We start from the raw sequence: 9,351 nt of genomic DNA on the forward strand, positions 1-9,351 counted from the left end.
AATGCTCCCCTTTTCAACCTGACAGGTTGAAAACACCACTGTATTTGTCAGGGTTCTGTAGAGCCATGAATCTCTCTCTCTCTCTCTCTCTCTCTCTCTCTCTCTCTCTCTCTCTCTCTCTCTCTCACACACACACACACACACACACACACACACATGCACATATATATACATACACATACATACATATATAATTTTATTGGAATACTTACAGGCTGCAGTCCAAGTTATCTAACAGTGAGTGGCTGACTAGAAATGGAAAGTCCAAGAGTCTAGTAATTATTCAGTTTACAAGGCTTGTCTTCAGCATATGCTGGAAGACCCAAAAAGTAGTCTCCAATGCCAGTAAAGGAATGAATGTGTTAGCAAGGCAAGGGCAAGCCAGCAAAGAGCAAACACTTCTTTCTTCCATGTCCATAAGATTGTTAGCAGAAGGCCATGGCAAAGATTAAAGGTGTGTCTTCCCATCTTAAGATCTAAATTAAAGGCTTGTGTCTTCCAGCCTCAAGATATGGATCAAAGATATGTGTCTTCCCACCTCAAAAGTCCAGAGTAGAAGTGCATTTGCTCACTTCAAGCCAAGCAGAAAATCTCCTACAGGTGTGCCCTCCATTTCTGGATTGTAGTTCATTCTAGATGTAGTCAAGTTGACAGCCAATCATAGCCATCACAGTAACTTAAAATAATAACAATGATTCCGGCTCCTCAAACTGTCATTTCATAGTGCATTCAGCCCAATTTCAAAACTGACCGCCGACTCTTAGGATCCAATGTTGTTCAAAACCTATAGTCAAGACTCTCTGCTGAGGGTCTGGGCAGTCTTTTAGCTGAGAGCACCAGAAAAAGTAGAAAACAAGCAGCTACTTCCAGGATACAGTGGCACAGAGAGAGCATTCCCATACCAAAGGGGAGAAATGGGGCAAGAAAACACACACACACACACACACACACACACACACACACACACACACACAAAACAAAACAAATAAAAAAACATATCAAAGAAAGACTAAAACTCCACAGGGAAAGCATCAAATTCTGAACCTTCATGTTTGGCATTTGTGGCTTATGATGGACTAATCTGGGCTTCAGTAGCCTAGAGCAGCCCTGGCCTTCTATTCTTGCTACCTTAACACATAGAACCTCTCTCTTGGGTCATTTCTACTCTGAGCCTGAAGTTTTTCTCGGTGGATTCCATAGTCCTGACACCTAGAATATAGCAAAGTCTCTATTGAAAACTTAGGATTTATTTATACAGCTTTCTGCAATGGATTCTCAGGGACTCTTTAAAGGGAACCCAACTGACACACACTGTCTGGTATTGAAAGCACTACAGACTCCTCAGTGTTTCATTTTGTGTATCCACGGTGGAAACAACATGATGTGGACAATGCTGTCAAGTTCTACTGCAAGCCAGAGTAGCTCTTCTTGGTGTATATCTGGAGTGACCTCTGCACCCCATGGTGGATGCTTTGGGGACCCCCTAGTGCCATTCTCAGTTCAGGTTGTTTCCTCTCAAATGATTTTGCATTCTGGAAGATCTGGGTTTGATAGGTGGGGTCTTGGCCTCCACCCCTTTTCCAGTGTCACAGTATAGAGTACTAGGTTTCCTTTTAATGAAATTAATCTCTTTAATCGCTGCTGCCTTCAGATATCTTGTCTGCAACTTTAACCTCCTTCTTTCCCTCAATGAACTTCACAATCTCCCCACCTTTCTGGTCATTTGTTGCTCTTCCTCACTGTAGACCCAGGTAACAAGAGTGAGCAGAAACCACGGTACAGTCTGAATGTTACCATGCCCTGAAATTTCATGTTCCAAACAAATTAATCTGTTACCTTTAAATTTCCCCTTACTCAAGTTTTCAGGGCATGGGAAGATTATTTACTAGAATGTAATACATTAGCTCTGCTCCCAGACGAATCCTTGTTTTCCTCTGAAACCTCATGAGCTGGGCCTTTAGGTGTTCTGGTCTTCCAAACTCCCACTTAATAATTAGGTAAACTCTTCTTACAAACTCTAAACTCTTCCAAAACCAGTCCTATTCTTTTCTACAAATCAGTGGCAAAGGCTTACTATGAAGCAAATGGTCAGATTTATCATGACATATCCCCACTACTGGTACAAATTTCCTTCTATCTATCTATCTATCTATCTATCTATCTATCTATCTATCTATCTATCTATCTATCTATCTATCATCTATTTATTTATCATAGAAATCATCAACTATTTTTGTGACCAATGCCTTACAAAAGTAACTTAAGAAATGAATGAAGGGTTTATTGGGCTCACAGTCCATCTTGGTTTTGAAGGAATGATTAGAAGCACAAGATAACTGGTCACATTGCATCCACAGTCAGGAAGTCAAGAGAAATGTCGTTGCTGAATTCATTTTCGCCTTTGGATTCGGTCTAGGGCCCTAAGCAAGGGGATGGTGCTACTCACACTCATGGTGGGCCTTTTGATGCTCAGTTAAACTTTTCTGGAAACAGATCTCAAAGGGACATCCAGAGATGTGTTTCCATGGTAATTCTAAGTGCATTCTACTTGACGATGAAGATTAACTATCCCGGGGTCCATATGGAAGGAAAACCATATTTGGGACATGCTTTTCTGGTGACAGAGGAGAAAGAACAAAAATGTGTATATACCCACAAAATGATCCTAGAAATTCTTTCAGAGGTGGCGTTCATTTCTGGCATTTGCATTTTAGTGAGGAAAGAAAATCACAGTGTCAGACCTGATGAAATGGACAGAGAAATACGCTCCTTGTCCCAAGATGTCACTGGAAGACATACAACAGTGGGTGGGACTGTATCTAATCTTATTTCAGGGCTGGTGAGTACTTAGGTGTGCTGCTGTGATAGAGCATTGATTCTCGTTATTCACAAGGTCTGTATTTGTAAATTGATCTTCTCGCTGTAATTTATATGCAATCCTGCTTCCATGCACGTTTACATATGGGCACAGAACAGATTTCCTAGAGTGTCCATCTTCACTGAGTTTGAGCAAGCAATGCTCTGCCTCGGTGTAGTTTCAGAGATGGCCAGAGGACGAGGAAGGGGCTTGCTTAGCATAGAGTTAGAAGCTTGCACACTGAGCTCAGAGGGTGGGGTTTGAGTTCCAAACTAGACACTCATAGCTGGTGGAGTTTTATGAAATTTACTTAACATTTCTGTCCCTAGTTTCCATTTTTCAGGACGAAGAAACTAGAATCAACTAGAACATTTTTCTTTTGATTTTCGGTTGCAATCCACGTGAGGCATACACGCACGCATGCACTGCTTGTTTTAATCATGTTTATATCACTCTAATAAAATGTAAGAGGTAAGTTATGAAGAGGCCGTTAAGTTGTAACAAGTGTGTTACTTGTTTTAGTCAATGTTATTAAAATAAAATGTAAGAGGTCATTAATTTGTTAAGAGGAAAGTTTTGGTTAACTCAAGGTTATAGAGGTTCCAGTTTGTGAGGCCTCACTGCTTTTTACCTCTGGTGAGCAGTCCAGAGGTAATCACGGGCCACAGCAAACTGTTCACCCTCAGAGCCAAGAGGCACAGAGAGCCTGAGAGACTAGAAACTTGGTCTCTTTTGAGGTCATTCTCAAATGATTTTAGAGTCTCCCAATAGGTCTAATCTCTTACCATCTCATCTCCCAATTTGGGGGAATAAGGACTTTGAAGGGCTTTCATTTAAACTTCAAAGATATAGATACATAACTGACTGTCAGTTTATGTGTGTGTGTGTGTGTATACACACACACCCATGAAATACACACAGTTCCTCTAGGAGCAATGGTTCAGTGTTTGCTCCTTCAGCATTTATTATGATTTTACAGAAAATTCTGTACCACAAGTCATGAGAACATGAGAATCAACTCTCTCTCTCTCTCTCTCTCTCTCTCTCTCTCTCTCTCTCTCTCTCTCTCTCCCCCCCCCAGGAGAACCACCCAGGACATGGAACCTTTATTGAACACTTTGATTCTGAAAAACCAAGGAACACACAGATGAAGAACGAGTGGGGATCAAATGCCAGCTTTTGACTGATAAAGTCTGATGTAGTGCAGAGTCTACGTGACCTTGCTTGTTTCCTGTCCACAGTCTCGTCCCATGGAAACTTTATTGTGTAGAACAGAATGCTTTCCCAAGTCACTGCTGCCTGCAAGATTTGGAAGAGAGGGTAACTAAGAAGGACCAGTGACTTTCACCCAATACTACTGGTGAGTTCTCTCCTCCCCAGTGAGGAATGCAGATGAATGTAGAAGGACCAGGAGTATTTGAGGAAGAAGAGATGGCAAGGAGACAGGAGTGTGTGGAAAAAGAACTAGCATTCATAGACAGCTGTTGTGGGATGAGGCACTTCTACTCAGCACACCAGAAGGAGATACAGCTTTGGCTCACACATCAGAGGAAGTGAGGACATTCTGTTCTGCTCTTGCTGAGAGCTGACTCTTATTCTGCTTTCTGATTACTAAATGACCTCACAGTCTGTTAGCCTTCTCTGGCTACTTTATCCTTATTGGTCGACTGTATAGAATCACATGCTTGGTGCTGCAAATAAAATTGCTATTGGATACTCACTCCTCACCTTGGTCAATTGGGACCTTCTAGGATTTCTCCAGTGGTGTTACAGGAAGGGAGAAGGGATGCTGAATGATGATCTGTCCTCTGACAAAGAAGGATGGTAATGGCAGTAGCTGCTGCTATGACCTCAGCAACATTTCATGCAAGCAGAGAAGTAGGTCAGGAAGATTGACAAACGTCATAGAGGGAGCAGGGGGAGGAACAATTAATCTTTGTTCTTTACCATTTTCTGGGAGCTTTTCTTAGTAGATTTTCAAAGCTGAGAAGTAGAGATGTTTCCTTGGTTACCAAGTCTTACTTAGTAGGACAAAGGTGAGATGCATGTGCTACCTGTAGATATTCAAAATGCTGAATTGCAACTGTGGACACCTGAGTGTCTTTGGGCTGCCATGATGATGCACCATAAATAGTGGTTAAAGAAGGAAATTTTCATAGTTCCAGAGGCCAGAAGTCTAAGAGCAAGATGTTGCCATGGTCATGATATCTTGGAAGGGCATAGTGGCCATATGCCATAGTTAGCTTCTTATGGTTTCTGGCAGTCCCTGCCTTGAAAAGCCATCACTAAATTTGTCTCTGTCTCTGTCTCTGTCTCTATGTGATGGTCTCACCTGTTTCTTGTTTATTTTTTTTTTTCTTATAAATGTAGTGCTTACTTCATTGGGCCCTTCCTCATCCCTTTTCTGTGCATCATGGTGGAAGAAATATCTGGATAGTCCCTCCTTCTAAATACATTCCCACCCACATATTAGTAATCTCAACGGTCAACTTGATAATATCTAGACTAACCTGAGAGATGGGCCTTTGGGTATGCCTATGGCCTATTATCTTGATTAAGACAACAGGAGTGGAACGATCCTCCCATTGTGGGTGGTACCATTCCCTTGGCTAAGATCTTGGACTGTATAAAAAGAGAATGTGATCATAGCACTCTGACCTAAATGGGATGTCTATAGCACAAAGGGAAAATGCACATATGAACTCACGGCAGTTTTGGCAACATGCATAAGACCTACACAACTTCAAGACAAACAAAATCCCAGCATGGTGGAGGGAAGGTGGGCATGAAATTCTATATCTAGCTGAGGAACATTTGATTTCTGCTAAGAAAGAGGAAGTCGATTTTCTTTAATGGTATGATCATGGGGATATTGACCATACTTTAGGGTAGAGTATATACCCAGGAGTTGTCAGCCAGCACAAACAGTGGGGGAGGGAGAAAGTGAGGAGACAGAGAAGGGGGAGGGAGAAGGGAGAAGAGAGAAGTGAGAGAGGAGAGAGGAGAAAGGAGGAGATAAGAGATAAAACTGGGTAGTTGGGTGATGAGGAACCGGGGGAGGCGCTTTATGAAATTCTCCAAAACAAAACAACCCAAAAAAAGCAAAGACAAAACAAAACAAAGTAACACACACACACACACACACACACACACACACACACACACACACACAAAACCAACCAAGCCAAACCAAACAACAACAACACTGGCAAAGCAGAAAGATAAAGTGTAAGCCTTTCTTCTTTGTGATTGTAGATGGTAATGTGTTAGCTGGCTGCTTCAAGCTTCCGCTGTGACTTCCCACCACGGTGGACTGGACCCTTGAACCGTGCGCCCAAATATGTTCTTCCTCAGGTTGTTTGACATATACCACATCACAGAAGTGAGAAACATATTCATTCTAGACATAAGGGACTTTTGGGGGGAGAGGGTTCAGCCCAGTCCCTCACTATAAATGCACATCTGTGTGAGGCACATCCGAGACAGGCCTTGTACACATTTCTTTCTCCTCTCCCACCCTGTTCTGTCTTAACACAGACTTCATACCTTTCACGGCTTGTTAGCTATTTATAAACACTTTCGTGATCCTTACTTCATCTGATTCTATCAACCACGCAATCATGCAATATTTTATCCCATTAACAGAATATCACTTTTAAAGACCACATAGCTTCTGTGGAGCAAGAGAAGGTCTGTCTTATACTGGCCCGATTCCACACAGTGCCTGCAACTTTTAGCTATAAAAAGCGGCACAATTTTCCACTGCTTTTCAAACCTGCCCGACCATTCTGGATGAAGAGTCTTTCTTTCTTTTATTTTTTTTTTAATTTTTTTTAATTCGGTATATTTTTTATTTACATTTCAAATGATTTCCCCTTTCCTAGCCCCCCCACTCCCAAAAAGTCCCGTAAGCCCCCTTCTCTCCCCCTGTCCTCCCACCCACCCCTTCCCACTTCCCCGTTCTGGTTTTGCTGAATACTGCTTCAATGAGTCTTTCCAGAACAAGGGGCCACTCCTCCGTTCTTCTTGTACCTCATTTGATGTGTAGATTATGTTTTGGGTATTCCAGGTTTCTAGGTTAATATCCACTTATTAGTGAGTGCATACCATGATTCATCTTTTGAGTTTGGGTTACCTCACTTAGTATGATGTTCTCTAGCTCCATCCATTTGCCTAAGAATTTCATGAATTCATTGTTTCTAATGGCTGAATAGTACTCCATTGTGTAGATATACCACATTTTTTGCATCCACTCTTCTGTTGAGGGATACCTGGGTTCTTTCTAGCATCTGGCAATTATAAATAGGGCTGCTATGAACATAGTAGAGCATGTATCCTTATTACACGGTGGAGAATCCTCTGGGTATATGCCCAGGAGTGGTATAGCAGGATCTTCTGGAAGTGAGGTGCCCATTTTTCGGAGGAACCGCCAGACTGATTTCCAGAGTGGTTGTACCAATTTGCAACCCCACCAGCAGTGGAGGAGTGTTCCTCTTTCTCCGCACCCTCTCCAACACCTGCTATCTCCGGAATTTTTAATCTTAGCCATTCTGACTGGTGTAAGGTGAAATCTCAGGGTTGTTTTGATTTGCATTTCCCTAATGACCAATGAAGTTGAGCATTTTTTAAGATGCTTCTCTGCCATCCGATGTTCTTCAGGTGAGAATTCTTTGTTTAACTCTGTACCCCATTTTTTAATAGGGTTGTTTGGTTTTCTGGAGTCTAACTTCTTGAGTTCTTTATATATATATTGGATATTAGCCCTCTATCTGATGTAGGATTGGTGAAGATCTTTTCCCAATTTGTTGGTTGCCGATTTGTCCTCTTGATGGTGTCCTTTGCCTTACAGAAACTTTGTAGTTTTATGAGGTCCCATTTGTCAATTCTTGCTCTTAGAGCATACGCTATTGGTGTTCTGTTCAGAAACTTTCTCCCTGTACCGATGTCCTCAAGGGTCTTCCCCAGTTTCTTTTCTATTCACTTCAGAGTGTCTGGCTTTATGTGGAGGTCCTTGATCCATTTGGATTTGAGCTTGGTACAAGGAGACAAGGATGGATCAATTCGCATTCTTCTGCATGCTGACCTCCAGTTGAACCAGCACCATTTGTTGAAAAGGCTATCTTTTTTCCATTGGATGTTTTCAGCCTCTTTGTCGAGGATCAAGTGGCCATAGGTGTGTGGGTTCATTTCTGGATCTTCAATCCTGTTCCATTGATCCTCCTGCCTGTCACTGTACCAATACCATGCAGTTTTTAACACTATTGCTCTGTAGTATTGCTTGAGGTCAGGGATACTGATTCCCCCAGATTTTCTTTTGTTGCTGAGAATAGTTTTAGCTATCCTGGGTTTTTTGTTATTCCAGATGAATTTGATAATTGCTCTTTCTAACTCTGTGAAGAATTGAGTTGGGATTTTGATGGGTATTGCATTGAATCTGTATACTACTTTTGGCAAAATGGCCATTTTAACTATATTGATTCTACTAATCCACGAGCATGGGAGGTTTTCCCATTTTTTGAGGTCTTCTTCCATTTCCTTCTTCAGAGTCTTGAAGTTCTTGTCATACAGATCTTTCACATGTTTGGTAAGAGTCACCCCAAGATACTTTATACTATTTGTGGCTATTGTGAAGGGGGTAATTTCCCTAATTTCTTTCTCAGCCTGCTTATCCTTTGAGTATAGGAAGGCCACTGATTTGCTTGAGTTGATTTTATAACCTGCCACTTTGAAGTTGTTTATCAGCTGTAGGAGTTCTCTAGTGGAGTTTTTTGGGTCACTTAGGTAGACTATCATGTCATCTGCAAATAATGATAGTTTGACTTCTTCCTTTCCAATTTGCATCCCTTTGACCTCCTTATGTTGTCGAATTGCCTGAGCTAGTACCTCAAGTACAATATTGAAAAGATAAGGAGAAAGGGGGCAGCCTTGTCTAGTCCCTGATTTTAGTGGGATTGCTTCAAGTTTCTCTCCATTTAGTTTGATGCTGGCTACCGGTTTGCTGTATATTGCTTTTACTATGTTTAGGTATGGGCCTTGAATTCCTGTTCTTTCCAAGACTTTAAGCATGAAAGGATGCTGAATTTTGTCAAATGCCTTTTCAGCATCCAATGAAATGACCATGTGGTTTTTTTCTTTGAGTTTGTTTATGTAGTGGATTGCATTGATAGATTTCCGTATTTTGAACCAACCCGGGATAAAGCCTACTTGATCATGGTGGATGATCGTTTTGATATGTTCTTGGATTCGGTTGGCAAGAATTTTATTGAGTATTTTTGCATCTATGTTCATAAGGGAAATTGGTCTGAAGTTCTCTTTCTTTGTTGGATCTTTGTGTGATTTTGGTATCAGCGTAATTGTGGCTTCATAGAAAGAATTGGGTAGTGTTCCTTCTGTTTCTATTTTGTGGAATAATTTGAAGAGTATTGGTGTTAACTCTTCTTTGAAGGTCTGATAGAATTCTGCACTGAAACCATCTGGTCCTGTGCTTTTTTTGG

The 9,351-nt window shown here is 41.4% G+C and overlaps 1 long non-coding RNA gene across 1 annotated transcript in view; it reads left to right on the plus strand.

Moving 5' to 3' along the window:
* LOC127668151 (uncharacterized) overlaps positions 1-4,577 on the plus strand; it is a 23,233-nt gene extending 18,656 nt beyond the window's left edge. Inside the window, exon 3 of the long non-coding RNA XR_007974017.1 lies at positions 3,939-4,577. This is a non-coding gene — a long non-coding RNA (uncharacterized LOC127668151). The remainder of the gene's footprint in view (positions 1-3,938) is intronic.
* Positions 4,578-9,351: the final 4,774 nt, after the last annotated feature.

This window comes from Apodemus sylvaticus, chromosome 17, assembly GCF_947179515.1.
Source record: "Apodemus sylvaticus chromosome 17, mApoSyl1.1, whole genome shotgun sequence".
NCBI lineage: Eukaryota > Metazoa > Chordata > Mammalia > Rodentia > Muridae > Apodemus > Apodemus sylvaticus.